This window comes from Oryzias latipes, chromosome 19 (assembly GCF_002234675.1).
Source record: "Oryzias latipes chromosome 19, ASM223467v1".
NCBI classification, from domain to species: Eukaryota; Metazoa; Chordata; class Actinopteri; order Beloniformes; family Adrianichthyidae; genus Oryzias; species Oryzias latipes.
In genome coordinates this window covers 13,371,327-13,386,119 of record NC_019877.2, presented here as the reverse complement: position 1 = coordinate 13,386,119, position 14,793 = coordinate 13,371,327, and the positions used below count along the sequence as shown (strand labels likewise).

Here is a 14,793-nt window from a genome sequence, read left to right as displayed (position 1 = left end):
CCATAGTTCTTTCAACTGCCGTTTAAAACTTTATAAACATATTTACCTTCACGACCTTTTGAGGTTTTAAACATCTTTAAAACTATTTCCAAAGGGCACAGTAAAGTTCTGCTGAAAAGAAGTTCATGAAGAAAACATACACAAGCTATAAACTTTACATACGGACATAGCCAGGTAAATCTAATGTAGATAGTTAACTTGCTTTACTTTTTCACATCTTTAGGAGGCCCTACTACTGCAGGGCATCAAAAAATTGAATCAAACTCTTGTTGTTCCTCCCCACGGAAATCTTTAGTAAAAGGCGAAAGATTTATACGATCTGAAGAGAAACAAGAGTGCTGGCCTTGGAAAGCACCAAGTGACCCGCCCCATTCACGGCACTACAACTTTAGGTAATGGTGTCAAATCGTGTAAGACATAGAAGGCCAACTAAATGTTGAAAATACATTAAAACTTAAATAGCTTGCATTACACGCAAATGATCCAGAACAAAATAATAGTATTAGCAAGAAGATGCAATCCATGGTCCAGAAACCAATTATCTTTTCACCTAATTCATACATTTGGACCAAAATAATCTTGTTTGTATCTGTGGATACAGCTGCAATTTTCATGATTAGATTGGGTTTTCCATACATAACTGTATCCTTTATAACTCTCCTAGAAATATAGGACGGAGGTATGTAGGATGACTCTTATATTGAGGAAGATGAAGAGAACAGCAGAAGACCAAGAGGGGAGAAATATAAAAAACAAGTGGATTTTAGGGAGGAGTTGAAACAGACTTTGGGAGAATCAGGAGACTTTTTTAATTGCATCGATCATCAATTTCTTTCATTACTCAGTTTTGGCGCCCTCTACTAGTCTTTGCCTGTAGTAACCAAAGTTCTTTCAGCTGCCGTTTAAAATTTTATAAACATATTTACCTTCACGATCTTTTGAGGTTTTAAACATCTATAAAAGTATTTCCAAAGAGCAAAGTAAAGATCTGTTGAAAAGAAATCCATGAAGAAAACATATACAAGCTATAAACTTTACATACGGACATAGCCAGGTAAATCTAATGTAGATAGTTAACTTGCTTTACTTTTTCACATCTTTAGGAGGCCCTACTACTGCAGGGCATCAAAAAATTGAATCAAACTCTTGTTGTTCCTCCCCACGGAAATCTTTAGTAAAAGGCGAAAGATTTATACGATCTGAAGAGAAACAAGAGTGCTGGCCTTGGGAAAGCACCAAGTGACCCGCCCCATTCACGGCACTACAACTTTAGGTAATGGTGTCAAATCGTGTAAGACAAAGAAGGCCAACTAAATGTTGAAAATACATTAAAACTTAAATAGCTTGCATTACACGCAAATGATCCAGAACAAAATAATAGTATTAGCAAGAAGATGCAATCCATGGTCCAGAAACCAATTATCTTTTCACCAATTCATACATTTGGACCAAAATAATCTTGTTTGTATCTGTGGATACAGCTGCAATTTTCATGATTAGATTGGGTTTTCCATACATAACTGTATCCTTTATAACTCTCCTAGAAATATAGGACGGAGGTATGTAGGATGACTCTTATATTGAGGAAGATGAAGAGAACAGCAGAAGACCAAGAGGGGAGAAATATAAAAAACCAAGTGGATTTTAGGGAGGAGTTGAAACAGACTTTGGGAGAATCAGGAGACTTTTTTAATTGCATCGATCATCAATTTCTTTCATTACTCAGTTTTGGCGCCCTCTACTAGTCTTTGCCTGTAGTAACCAAAGTTCTTTCAGCTGCCGTTTAAAATTTTATAAACATATTTACCTTCACGATCTTTTGAGGTTTTAAACATCTATAAAAGTATTTCCAAAGAGCAAAGTAAAGATCTGTTGAAAAGAAATCCATGAAGAAAACATATACAAGCTATAAACTTTACATACGGACATAGCCAGGTAAATCTAATGTAGATAGTTAACTTGCTTTACTTTTTCACATCTTTAGGAGGCCCTACTACTGCAGGGCATCAAAAATTGAATCAAACTCTTGTTGTTCCTCCCCACGGAAATCTTTAGTAAAAGGCGAAAGATTTATACGATCTGAAGAGAAACAAGAGTGCTGGCCTTGGAAAGCACCAAGTGACCCGCCCCATTCACGGCACTACAACTTTAGGTAATGGTGTCAAATCGTGTAAGACAAAGAAGGCCAACTAAATGTTGAAAATACATTAAAACTTAAATAGCTTGCATTACACGCAAATGATCCAGAACAAAATAATAGTATTAGCAAGAAGATGCAATCCATGGTCCAGAAACCAATTATCTTTTCACCAATTCATACATTTGGACCAAAATAATCTTGTTTGTATCTGTGGATACAGCTGCAATTTTCATGATTAGATTGGGTTTTCCATACATAACTGTATCCTTTATAACTCTCCTAGAAATATAGGACGGAGGTATGTAGGATGACTCTTATATTGAGGAAGATGAAGAGAACAGCAGAAGACCAAGAGGGGAGAAATATAAAAAACCAAGTGGATTTTAGGGAGGAGTTGAAACAGACTTTGGGAGAATCAGGAGACTTTTTTAATTGCATCGATCATCAATTTCTTTCATTACTCAGTTTTGGCGCCCTCTACTAGTCTTTGCCTGTAGTAACCAAAGTTCTTTCAGCTGCCGTTTAAAATTTTATAAACATATTTACCTTCACGATCTTTTGAGGTTTTAAACATCTATAAAAGTATTTCCAAAGAGCAAAGTAAAGATCTGTTGAAAAGAAATCCATGAAGAAAACATATACAAGCTATAAACTTTACATACGGACATAGCCAGGTAAATCTAATGTAGATAGTTAACTTGCTTTACTTTTTCACATCTTTAGGAGGCCCTACTACTGCAGGGCATCAAAAAATTGAATCAAACTCTTGTTGTTCCTCCCCACGGAAATCTTTAGTAAAAGGCGAAAGATTTATACGATCTGAAGAGAAACAAGAGTGCTGGCCTTGGAAAGCACCAAGTGACCCGCCCCATTCACGGCACTACAACTTTAGGTAATGGTGTCAAATCGTGTAAGACAAAGAAGGCCAACTAAATGTTGAAAATACATTAAAACTTAAATAGCTTGCATTACACGCAAATGATCCAGAACAAAATAATAGTATTAGCAAGAAGATGCAATCCATGGTCCAGAAACCAATTATCTTTTCACCAATTCATACATTTGGACCAAAATAATCTTGTTTGTATCTGTGGATACAGCTGCAATTTTCATGATTAGATTGGGTTTTCCATACATAACTGTATCCTTTATAACTCTCCTAGAAATATAGGACGGAGGTATGTAGGATGACTCTTATATTGAGGAAGATGAAGAGAACAGCAGAAGACCAAGAGGGGAGAAATATAAAAAACCAAGTGGATTTTAGGGAGGAGTTGAAACAGACTTTGGGAGAATCAGGAGACTTTTTTAATTGCATCGATCATCAATTTCTTTCATTACTCAGTTTTGGCGCCCTCTACTAGTCTTTGCCTGTAGTAACCAAAGTTCTTTCAGCTGCCGTTTAAAATTTTATAAACATATTTACCTTCACGATCTTTTGAGGTTTTAAACATCTATAAAAGTATTTCCAAAGAGCAAAGTAAAGATCTGTTGAAAAGAAATCCATGAAGAAAACATATACAAGCTATAAACTTTACATACGGACATAGTCAGGTAAATCTAATGTAGATAGTTAACTTGCTTTACTTTTTCACATCTTTAGGAGGCCCTACTACTGCAGGGCATCAAAAAATTGAATCAAACTCTTGTTGTTCCTCCCCACGGAAATCTTTAGTAAAAGGCGAAAGATTTATACGATCTGAAGAGAAACAAGAGTGCTGGCCTTGGAAAGCACCAAGTGACCCGCCCCATTCACGGCACTACAACTTTAGGTAATGGTGTCAAATCGTGTAAGACAAAGAAGGCCAACTAAATGTTGAAAATACATTAAAACTTAAATAGCTTGCATTACACGCAAATGATCCAGAACAAAATAATAGTATTAGCAAGAAGATGCAATCCATGGTCCAGAAACCAATTATCTTTTCACCAATTCATACATTTGGACCAAAATAATCTTGTTTGTATCTGTGGATACAGCTGCAATTTTCATGATTAGATTGGGTTTTCCATACATAACTGTATCCTTTATAACTCTCCTAGAAATATAGGACGGAGGTATGTAGGATGACTCTTATATTGAGGAAGATGAAGAGAACAGCAGAAGACCAAGAGGGGAGAAATATAAAAAACCAAGTGGATTTTAGGGAGGAGTTGAAACAGACTTTGGGAGAATCAGGAGACTTTTTTAATTGCATCGATCATCAATTTCTTTCATTACTCAGTTTTGGCGCCCTCTACTAGTCTTTGCCTGTAGTAACCAAAGTTCTTTCAGCTGCCGTTTAAAATTTTATAAACATATTTACCTTCACGATCTTTTGAGGTTTTAAACATCTATAAAAGTATTTCCAAAGAGCAAAGTAAAGATCTGTTGAAAAGAAATCCATGAAGAAAACATATACAAGCTATAAACTTTACATACGGACATAGTCAGGTAAATCTAATGTAGATAGTTAACTTGCTTTACTTTTTCACATCTTTAGGAGGCCCTACTACTGCAGGGCATCAAAAAATTGAATCAAACTCTTGTTGTTCCTCCCCACGGAAATCTTTAGTAAAAGGCGAAAGATTTATACGATCTGAAGAGAAACAAGAGTGCTGGCCTTGGAAAGCACCAAGTGACCCGCCCCATTCACGGCACTACAACTTTAGGTAATGGTGTCAAATCGTGTAAGACAAAGAAGGCCAACTAAATGTTGAAAATACATTAAAACTTAAATAGCTTGCATTACACGCAAATGATCCAGAACAAAATAATAGTATTAGCAAGAAGATGCAATCCATGGTCCAGAAACCAATTATCTTTTCACCAATTCATACATTTGGACCAAAATAATCTTGTTTGTATCTGTGGATACAGCTGCAATTTTCATGATTAGATTGGGTTTTCCATACATAACTGTATCCTTTATAACTCTCCTAGAAATATAGGACGGAGGTATGTAGGATGACTCTTATATTGAGGAAGATGAAGAGAACAGCAGAAGACCAAGAGGGGAGAAATATAAAAAACCAAGTGGATTTTAGGGAGGAGTTGAAACAGACTTTGGGAGAATCAGGAGACTTTTTTAATTGCATCGATCATCAATTTCTTTCATTACTCAGTTTTGGCGCCCTCTACTAGTCTTTGCCTGTAGTAACCAAAGTTCTTTCAGCTGCCGTTTAAAATTTTATAAACATATTTACCTTCACGATCTTTTGAGGTTTTAAACATCTATAAAAGTATTTCCAAAGAGCAAAGTAAAGATCTGTTGAAAAGAAATCCATGAAGAAAACATATACAAGCTATAAACTTTACATACGGACATAGTCAGGTAAATCTAATGTAGATAGTTAACTTGCTTTACTTTTTCACATCTTTAGGAGGCCCTACTACTGCAGGGCATCAAAAAATTGAATCAAACTCTTGTTGTTCCTCCCCACGGAAATCTTTAGTAAAAGGCGAAAGATTTATACGATCTGAAGAGAAACAAGAGTGCTGGCCTTGGAAAGCACCAAGTGACCCGCCCCATTCACGGCACTACAACTTTAGGTAATGGTGTCAAATCGTGTAAGACAAAGAAGGCCAACTAAATGTTGAAAATACATTAAAACTTAAATAGCTTGCATTACACGCAAATGATCCAGAACAAAATAATAGTATTAGCAAGAAGATGCAATCCATGGTCCAGAAACCAATTATCTTTTCACCAATTCATACATTTGGACCAAAATAATCTTGTTTGTATCTGTGGATACAGCTGCAATTTTCATGATTAGATTGGGTTTTCCATACATAACTGTATCCTTTATAACTCTCCTAGAAATATAGGACGGAGGTATGTAGGATGACTCTTATATTGAGGAAGATGAAGAGAACAGCAGAAGACCAAGAGGGGAGAAATATAAAAAAACCAAGTGGATTTTAGGGAGGAGTTGAAACAGACTTTGGGAGAATCAGGAGACTTTTTTAATTGCATCGATCATCAATTTCTTTCATTACTCAGTTTTGGCGCCCTCTACTAGTCTTTGCCTGTAGTAACCAAAGTTCTTTCAGCTGCCGTTTAAAATTTTATAAACATATTTACCTTCACGATCTTTTGAGGTTTTAAACATCTATAAAAGTATTTCCAAAGAGCAAAGTAAAGATCTGTTGAAAAGAAATCCATGAAGAAAACATATACAAGCTATAAACTTTACATACGGACATAGTCAGGTAAATCTAATGTAGATAGTTAACTTGCTTTACTTTTTCACATCTTTAGGAGGCCCTACTACTGCAGGGCATCAAAAATTGAATCAAACTCTTGTTGTTCCTCCCCACGGAAATCTTTAGTAAAAGGCGAAAGATTTATACGATCTGAAGAGAAACAAGAGTGCTGGCCTTGGAAAGCACCAAGTGACCCGCCCCATTCACGGCACTACAACTTTAGGTAATGGTGTCAAATCGTGTAAGACAAAGAAGGCCAACTAAATGTTGAAAATACATTAAAACTTAAATAGCTTGCATTACACGCAAATGATCCAGAACAAAATAATAGTATTAGCAAGAAGATGCAATCCATGGTCCAGAAACCAATTATCTTTTCACCAATTCATACATTTGGACCAAAATAATCTTGTTTGTATCTGTGGATACAGCTGCAATTTTCATGATTAGATTGGGTTTTCCATACATAACTGTATCCTTTATAACTCTCCTAGAAATATAGGACGGAGGTATGTAGGATGACTCTTATATTGAGGAAGATGAAGAAAACAGCAGAAGACCAAGAGGGGAGAAATATAAAAAACAAGTGGATTTTAGGGAGGAGTTGAAACAGACTTTGGGAGAATCAGGAGACTTTTTTAATTGCATCGATCATCAATTTCTTTCATTACTCAGTTTTGGCGCCCTCTACTAGTCTTTGCCTGTAGTAACCAAAGTTCTTTCAGCTGCCGTTTAAAATTTTATAAACATATTTACCTTCACGATCTTTTGAGGTTTTAAACATCTATAAAAGTATTTCCAAAGAGCAAAGTAAAGATCTGTTGAAAAGAAATCCATGAAGAAAACATATACAAGCTATAAACTTTACATACGGACATAGCCAGTAAATCTAATGTAGATAGTTAACTTGCTTTACTTTTTCACATCTTTAGGAGGCCCTACTACTGCAGGGCATCAAAAAATTGAATCAAACTCTTGTTGTTCCTCCCCACGGAAATCTTTAGTAAAAGGCGAAAGATTTATACGATCTGAAGAGAAACAAGAGTGCTGGCCTTGGAAAGCACCAAGTGACCCGCCCCATTCACGGCACTACAACTTTAGGTAATGGTGTCAAATCGTGTAAGACAAAGAAGGCCAACTAAATGTTGAAAATACATTAAAACTTAAATAGCTTGCATTACACGCAAATGATCCAGAACAAAATAATAGTATTAGCAAGAAGATGCAATCCATGGTCCAAAAACGAATTATCTTTTCACCAATTCATACATTTGGACCAAAATAATCTTGTTTGTATCTGTGGATACAGCTGCAATTTTCATGATTAGATTGGGTTTTCCATACATAACTGTATCCTTTATAACTCTCCTAGAAATATAGGACGGAGGTATGTAGGATGACTCTTATATTGAGGAAGATGAAGAGAACAGCAGAAGACCAAGAGGGGAGAAATATAAAAAACCAAGTGGATTTTAGGGAGGAGTTGAAACAGACTTTGGGAGAATCAGGAGACTTTTTTAATTGCATCGATCATCAATTTCTTTCATTACTCAGTTTTGGCGCACTCTACTAGTCTTTGCCTGTAGTAACCAAAGTTCTTTCAGCTGCCGTTTAAAATTTTATAAACATATTTACCTTCACGATCTTTTGAGGTTTTAAACATCTATAAAAGTATTTCCAAAGAGCAAAGTAAAGATCTGTTGAAAAGAAATCCATGAAAAAAAAACATATACAAGCTATAAACTTTACATACGGACATAGTCAGGTAAATCTAATGTAGATAGTTAACTTGCTTTACTTTTTCACATCTTTAGGAGGCCCTACTACTGCAGGGCATCAAAAAATTGAATCAAACTCTTGTTGTTCCTCCCCACGGAAATCTTTAGTAAAAGGCGAAAGATTTATACGATCTGAAGAGAAACAAGAGTGCTGGCCTTGGAAAGCACCAAGTGACCCGCCCCATTCACGGCACTACAACTTTAGGTAATGGTGTCAAATCGTGTAAGACAAAGAAGGCCAACTAAATGTTGAAAATACATTAAAACTTAAATAGCTTGCATTACACGCAAATGATCCAGAACAAAATAATAGTATTAGCAAGAAGATGCAATCCATGGTCCAGAAACCAATTATCTTTTCACCAATTCATACATTTGGACCAAAATAATCTTGTTTGTATCTGTGGATACAGCTGCAATTTTCATGATTAGATTGGGTTTTCCATACATAACTGTATCCTTTATAACTCTCCTAGAAATATAGGACGGAGGTATGTAGGATGACTCTTATATTGAGGAAGATGAAGAGAACAGCAGAAGACCAAGAGGGGAGAAATATAAAAAACCAAGTGGATTTTAGGGAGGAGTTGAAACAGACTTTGGGAGAATCAGGAGACTTTAATAATTGCATCGATCATCAATTTCTTTCATTACTCAGTTTCGGCGCAATCTACTAGTCTTTGCCTGTAGTAACCAAAGTTCTTTCAGCTGCCGTTTAAAATTTTATAAACATATTTACCTTCACGATCTTTTGAGGTTTTAAACATCTATAAAAGTATTTCCAAAGAGCAAAGTAAAGATCTGTTGAAAAGAAATCCATGAAGAAAACATATACAAGCTATAAACTTTACATACGGACATAGCCAGGTAAATCTAATGTAGATAGTTAACTTGCTTTACTTTTTCACATCTTTAGGAGGCCCTACTACTGCAGGGCATCAAAAAATTGAATCAAACTCTTGTTGTTCCTCCCCACGGAAATCTTTAGTAAAAGGCGAAAGATTTATACGATCTGAAGAGAAACAAGAATGCTGGCCTTCGAAAGCACCAAGTGACCCGCCCCATTCATGGCACTACAACTTTAGGTAATGGTGTCAAATCGTGTAAGACAAAGAAGGCCAACTAAATGTTGAAAATACATTAAAACTTAAATAGCTTGCATTACACGCAAATGATCCAGAACAAAATAATAGTATTAGCAAGAAGATGCAATCCATGGTCCAGAAACCAATTATCTTTTCACCAATTCATACATTTGGACCAAAATAATCTTGTTTGTATCTGTGGATACAGCTGCAATTTTCATGATTAGATTGGGTTTTCCATACATAACTGTATCCTTTATAACTCTCCTAGAAATATTGGACGGAGGTATGTAGGATGACTCTTATATTGAGGAAGATGAAGAGAACAGCAGAAGACCAAGAGGGGAGAAATATAAAAAACCAAGTGGATTTTAGGGAGGAGTTGAAACAGACTTTGGGAGAATCAGGAGACTTTTTTAATTGCATCGATCATCAATTTCTTTCATTACTCAGTTTTGGCGCACTCTACTAGTCTTTGCCTGTAGTAACCAAAGTTCTTTCAGCTGCCGTTTAAAATTTTATAAACATATTTACCTTCACGATCTTTTGAGGTTTTAAACATCTATAAAAGTATTTCCAAAGAGCAAAGTAAAGATCTGTTGAAAAGAAATCCATGAAGAAAACATATACAAGCTATAAACTTTACATACGGACATAGTCAGGTAAATCTAATGTAGATAGTTAACTTGCTTTACTTTTTCACATCTTTAGGAGGCCCTACTACTGCAGGGCATCAAAAAATTGAATCAAACTCTTGTTGTTCCTCCCCACGGAAATCTTTAGTAAAAGGCGAAAGATTTATACGATCTGAAGAGAAACAAGAGTGCTGGCCTTGGAAAGCACCAAGTGACCCGCCCCATTCACGGCACTACAACTTTAGGTAATGGTGTCAAATCGTGTAAGACAAAGAAGGCCAACTAAATGTTGAAAATACATTAAAACTTAAATAGCTTGCATTACACGCAAATGATCCAGAACAAAATAATAGTATTAGCAAGAAGATGCAATCCATGGTCCAGAAACCAATTATCTTTTCACCAATTCATACATTTGGACCAAAATAATCTTGTTTGTATCTGTGGATACAGCTGCAATTTTCATGATTAGATTGGGTTTTCCATACATAACTGTATCCTTTATAACTCTCCTAGAAATATAGGACGGAGGTATGTAGGATGACTCTTATATTGAGGAAGATGAAGAGAACAGCAGAAGACCAAGAGGGGAGAAATATAAAAAACCAAGTGGATTTTAGGGAGGAGTTGAAACAGACTTTGGGAGAATCAGGAGACTTTTTTAATTGCATCGATCATCAATTTCTTTCATTACTCAGTTTTGGCGCAATCTACTAGTCTTTGCCTGTAGTAACCAAAGTTCTTTCAGCTGCCGTTTAAAATTTTATAAACATATTTACCTTCACGATCTTTTGAGGTTTTAAACATCTATAAAAGTATTTCCAAAGAGCAAAGTAAAGATCTGTTGAAAAGAAATCCATGAAGAAAACATATACAAGCTATAAACTTTACATACGGACATAGCCAGGTAAATCTAATGTAGATAGTTAACTTGCTTTACTTTTTCACATCTTTAGGAGGCCCTACTACTGCAGGGCATCAAAAAATTGAATCAAACTCTTGTTGTTCCTCCCCACGGAAATCTTTAGTAAAAGGCGAAAGATTTATACGATCTGAAGAGAAACAAGAATGCTGGCCTTCGAAAGCACCAAGTGACCCGCCCCATTCATGGCACTACAACTTTAGGTAATGGTGTCAAATCGTGTAAGACAAAGAAGGCCAACTAAATGTTGAAAATACATTAAAACTTAAATAGCTTGCATTACACGCAAATGATCCAGAACAAAATAATAGTATTAGCAAGAAGATGCAATCCATGGTCCAGAAACCAATTATCTTTTCACCAATTCATACATTTGGACCAAAATAATCTTGTTTGTATCTGTGGATACAGCTGCAATTTTCATGATTAGATTGGGTTTTCCATACATAACTGTATCCTTTATAACTCTCCGAGAAATATAGGACGGAGGTATGTAGGATGACTCTTATATTGAGGAAGATGAAGAGAACAGCAGAAGACCAAGAGGGGAGAAATATAAAAAAACAAGTGGATTTTAGGGAGGAGTTGAAACAGACTTTGGGAGAATCAGGAGACTTTTTTAATTGCATCGATCATCAATTTCTTTCATTACTCAGTTTTGGCGCCCTCTACTAGTCTTTGCCTGTAGTAACCAAAGTTCTTTCAGCTGCCGTTTAAAACTTTATAAACATATTTACCTTCACGATCTTTTGAGGTTTTAAACATCTATAAAAGTATTTCCAAAGAGCAAAGTAAAGATCTGTTGAAAAGAAATCCATGAAGAAAACATATACAAGCTATAAACTTTACATACGGACATAGCCAGGTAAATCTAATGTAGATAGTTAACTTGCTTTACTTTTTCACATCTTTAGGAGGCCCTACTACTGCAGGGCATCAAAAAATTGAATCAAACTCTTGTTGTTCCTCCCCACGGAAATCTTTAGTAAAAGGCGAAAGATTTATACGATCTGAAGAGAAACAAGAGTGCTGGCCTTGGAAAGCACCAAGTGACCCGCCCCATTCACGGCACTACAACTTTAGGTAATGGTGTCAAATCGTGTAAGACAAAGAAGGCCAACTAAATGTTGAAAATACATTAAAACTTAAATAGCTTGCATTACACGCAAATGATCCAGAACAAAATAATAGTATTAGCAAGAAGATGCAATCCATGGTCCAGAAACCAATTATCTTTTCACCAATTCATACATTTGGACCAAAATAATCTTGTTTGTAACTGTGGATACAGCTGCAATTTTCATGATTAGATTGGGTTTTCCATACATAACTGTATCCTTTATAACTCTCCTAGAAATATAGGACGGAGGTATGTAGGATGACTCTTATATTGAGGAAGATGAAGAGAACAGCAGAAGACCAAGAGGGGAGAAATATAAAAAAACAAGTGGATTTTAGGGAGGAGTTGAAACAGACTTTGGGAGAATCAGGAGACTTTTTTAATTGCATCGATCATCAATTTCTTTCATTACTCAGTTTTGGCGCCCTCTACTAGTCTTTGCCTGTAGTAACCAAAGTTCTTTCAGCTGCCGTTTAAAATTTTATAAACATATTTACCTTCACGATCTGTTGAGGTTTTAAACATCTATAAAAGTATTTCCAAAGAGCAAAGTAAAGATCTGTTGAAAAGAAATCCATGAAGAAAACATATACAAGCTATAAACTTTACATACGGACATAGCCAGGTAAATCCAATGTAGATAGTTAACTTGCTTTACTTTTTCACATCTTTAGGAGGCCCTACTACTGCAGGGCATCAAAAAATTGAATCAAACTCTTGTTGTTCCTCCCCACGGAAATCTTTAGTAAAAGGCGAAAGATTTATACGATCTGAAGAGAAACAAGAGTGCTGGCCTTGGAAAGCACCAAGTGACCCGCCCCATTCACGGCACTACAACTTTAGGTAATGGTGTCAAATCGTGTAAGACAAAGAAGGCCAACTAAATGTTGAAAATACATTAAAACTTAAATAGCTTGCATTACACGCAAATGATCCAGAACAAAATAATAGTATTAGCAAGAAGATGCAATCCATGGTCCAGAAACCAATTATCTTTTCTCCTAATTCATACATTTGGACCAAAATAATCTTGTTTGTATCTGTGGATACAGCTGCAATTTTCATGATTAGATTGGGTTTTCCATACATAACTGTATCCTTTATAACTCTCCTAGAAATATAGGACGGAGGTATGTAGGATGACTCTTATATTGAGGAAGATGAAGAGAACAGCAGAAGACCAAGAGGGGAGAAATATAAAAAACCAAGTGGATTTTAGGGAGGAGTTGAAACAGACTTTGGGAGAATCAGGAGACTTTTTTAATTGCATCGATCATCAATTTCTTTCATTACTCAGTTTTGGCGCCCTCTACTAGTCTTTGCCTGTAGTAACCAAAGTTCTTTCAGCTGCCGTTTAAAATTTTATAAACATATTTACTTTCAGGATCTTTTGAGGTTTTAAACATCTATAAAAGTATTACCAAAGAGCAAAGTAAAGATCTGTTGAAAAGAAATCCATGAAGAAAACATATACAAGCTATAAACTTTACATACGGACATAGCCAGGTAAATCTAATGTAGATAGTTAACTTGCTTTACTTTTTCACATCTTTAGGAAGCCCTACTACTGCAGGGCATCAAAAAATTGAATCAAACTCTTGTTGTTCCTCCCCACGGAAATCTTTAGTAAAAGGCGAAAGATTTATACGATCTGAAGAGAAACAAGAGTGCTGGCCTTGGAAAGCACCAAGTGACCCGCCCCGTTCACGGCACTACAACTTTAGGTAATGGTGTCAAATCGTGTAAGACAAAGAAGGCACACTAAATGTTGAAAATACATTAAAACTTAAATAGCTTGCATTACACGCAAATGATCCAGAACAAAATAATAGTATTAGCAAGAAGATGCAATCCATGGTCCAGAAACCAATTATCTTTTCACCTAATTCATACATTTGTATGATTATTGTATTTTTGTGAAGGGGATGTATCTTTATGTATTGTGTATTTTGTCTTTCAGTGTCATATAAGCCCGTGTGGGCTGGGCACATTAGTGCATGACACTTAAATAAATCAAATCAATCAAAAAAAATGTACCAAAATAATCTTGTTTGTATCTGTGGATACAGCTGCAATTTTCATGATTAGATTGGGTTTTCCATACATAACTGTATCCTTTATAACTCTCCTAGAAATATAGGACAGAGGTATGTAGGATGACTCTTATATTGAAGAACATGAAGAGAACAGCAGAAGAAATATAAAAAACCGAGTGGATTTTAGGGAGGAGTTGAAACAGACTTTGGGAGAATCAGGAGACTTTTTTAATTGCATCGATCATCAATTTCTTTCATTACTCAGTTTTGGCGCCCTCTACTAGTCTTTGCCTGTAGTAACCATAGTTCTTTCAGCTGCCGTTTAAAACTTTATAAACATATTTACCTTCAGGATCTTTTGAGGTTTTAAACATTTATAAAAGTATTTCCAAAGAGCACAGTAAAGATCTGCTGAAAAGAAATCCATGAAGAAAACATATACAAGCTATAAACTTTACATACGGACATAGCCAGGTAAATCTAATGTAGATAGTTAACTTGCTTTACTTTTTCACATCTTTAGGAAGCCCTACTACTGCAGGGCATCAAAAAATTGAATCAAACTCTTGTTGTTCCTCCCCACGGAAATCTTTAGTAAAAGGCGAAAGATTTATACGATCTGAAGAGAAACAAGAGTGCTGGCCTTGGAAAGCACCAAGTGACCCGCCCCGTTCACGGCACTACAACTTTAGGTAATGGTGTCAAATCGTGTAAGACAAAGAAGGCACACTAAATGTTGAAAATACATTAAAACTTAAATAGCTTGCATTACACGCAAATGATCCAGAACAAAATAATAGTATTAGCAAGAAGATGCAATCCATGGTCCAGAAACCAATTATCTTTTCACCTAATTCATACATTTGTATGATTATTGTATTTTTGTGA

The 14,793-nt window shown here is 35.7% G+C and overlaps 17 non-coding genes across 17 annotated transcripts; all 17 read right to left on the bottom strand.

Moving 5' to 3' along the window:
• Positions 1-225: 225 nt before the first annotated feature.
• Positions 226-339, bottom strand: LOC111946532. Its single transcript, XR_002872266.1, has one exon. It is a non-coding gene; the product is annotated as a U5 spliceosomal RNA (small nuclear RNA).
• A 766-nt stretch (positions 340-1,105) lies between these two features.
• On the bottom strand, positions 1,106-1,219 carry LOC111946531. Its single transcript, XR_002872265.1, has one exon. It is a non-coding gene; the product is annotated as a U5 spliceosomal RNA (small nuclear RNA).
• Positions 1,220-1,987: 768 nt separating this feature from the next.
• On the bottom strand, positions 1,988-2,099 carry LOC111946488. The gene has a single exon (XR_002872223.1). It is a non-coding gene; the product is annotated as a U5 spliceosomal RNA (small nuclear RNA).
• A 766-nt stretch (positions 2,100-2,865) lies between these two features.
• Positions 2,866-2,979, bottom strand: LOC111946530. Its single transcript, XR_002872264.1, has one exon. It is a non-coding gene; the product is annotated as a U5 spliceosomal RNA (small nuclear RNA).
• A 766-nt stretch (positions 2,980-3,745) lies between these two features.
• LOC111946529 lies at positions 3,746-3,859 on the bottom strand. The gene has a single exon (XR_002872263.1). It is a non-coding gene; the product is annotated as a U5 spliceosomal RNA (small nuclear RNA).
• A 766-nt stretch (positions 3,860-4,625) lies between these two features.
• On the bottom strand, positions 4,626-4,739 carry LOC111946528. Its single transcript, XR_002872261.1, has one exon. It is a non-coding gene; the product is annotated as a U5 spliceosomal RNA (small nuclear RNA).
• Positions 4,740-5,505: 766 nt separating this feature from the next.
• On the bottom strand, positions 5,506-5,619 carry LOC111946527. The gene has a single exon (XR_002872260.1). It is a non-coding gene; the product is annotated as a U5 spliceosomal RNA (small nuclear RNA).
• A 768-nt stretch (positions 5,620-6,387) lies between these two features.
• LOC111946487 lies at positions 6,388-6,499 on the bottom strand. The gene has a single exon (XR_002872222.1). It is a non-coding gene; the product is annotated as a U5 spliceosomal RNA (small nuclear RNA).
• A 764-nt stretch (positions 6,500-7,263) lies between these two features.
• Positions 7,264-7,377, bottom strand: LOC111946526. The gene has a single exon (XR_002872259.1). It is a non-coding gene; the product is annotated as a U5 spliceosomal RNA (small nuclear RNA).
• Positions 7,378-8,145: 768 nt separating this feature from the next.
• Positions 8,146-8,259, bottom strand: LOC111946525. Its single transcript, XR_002872258.1, has one exon. It is a non-coding gene; the product is annotated as a U5 spliceosomal RNA (small nuclear RNA).
• A 766-nt stretch (positions 8,260-9,025) lies between these two features.
• LOC111946545 lies at positions 9,026-9,137 on the bottom strand. Its single transcript, XR_002872279.1, has one exon. It is a non-coding gene; the product is annotated as a U5 spliceosomal RNA (small nuclear RNA).
• Positions 9,138-9,905: 768 nt separating this feature from the next.
• Positions 9,906-10,019, bottom strand: LOC111946523. Its single transcript, XR_002872257.1, has one exon. It is a non-coding gene; the product is annotated as a U5 spliceosomal RNA (small nuclear RNA).
• A 766-nt stretch (positions 10,020-10,785) lies between these two features.
• LOC111946544 lies at positions 10,786-10,897 on the bottom strand. Its single transcript, XR_002872278.1, has one exon. It is a non-coding gene; the product is annotated as a U5 spliceosomal RNA (small nuclear RNA).
• Positions 10,898-11,665: 768 nt separating this feature from the next.
• LOC111946522 lies at positions 11,666-11,779 on the bottom strand. Its single transcript, XR_002872256.1, has one exon. It is a non-coding gene; the product is annotated as a U5 spliceosomal RNA (small nuclear RNA).
• A 766-nt stretch (positions 11,780-12,545) lies between these two features.
• Positions 12,546-12,659, bottom strand: LOC111946521. The gene has a single exon (XR_002872255.1). It is a non-coding gene; the product is annotated as a U5 spliceosomal RNA (small nuclear RNA).
• Positions 12,660-13,426: 767 nt separating this feature from the next.
• LOC111946498 lies at positions 13,427-13,540 on the bottom strand. The gene has a single exon (XR_002872232.1). It is a non-coding gene; the product is annotated as a U5 spliceosomal RNA (small nuclear RNA).
• An 890-nt stretch (positions 13,541-14,430) lies between these two features.
• Positions 14,431-14,544, bottom strand: LOC111946486. The gene has a single exon (XR_002872221.1). It is a non-coding gene; the product is annotated as a U5 spliceosomal RNA (small nuclear RNA).
• Positions 14,545-14,793: the final 249 nt, after the last annotated feature.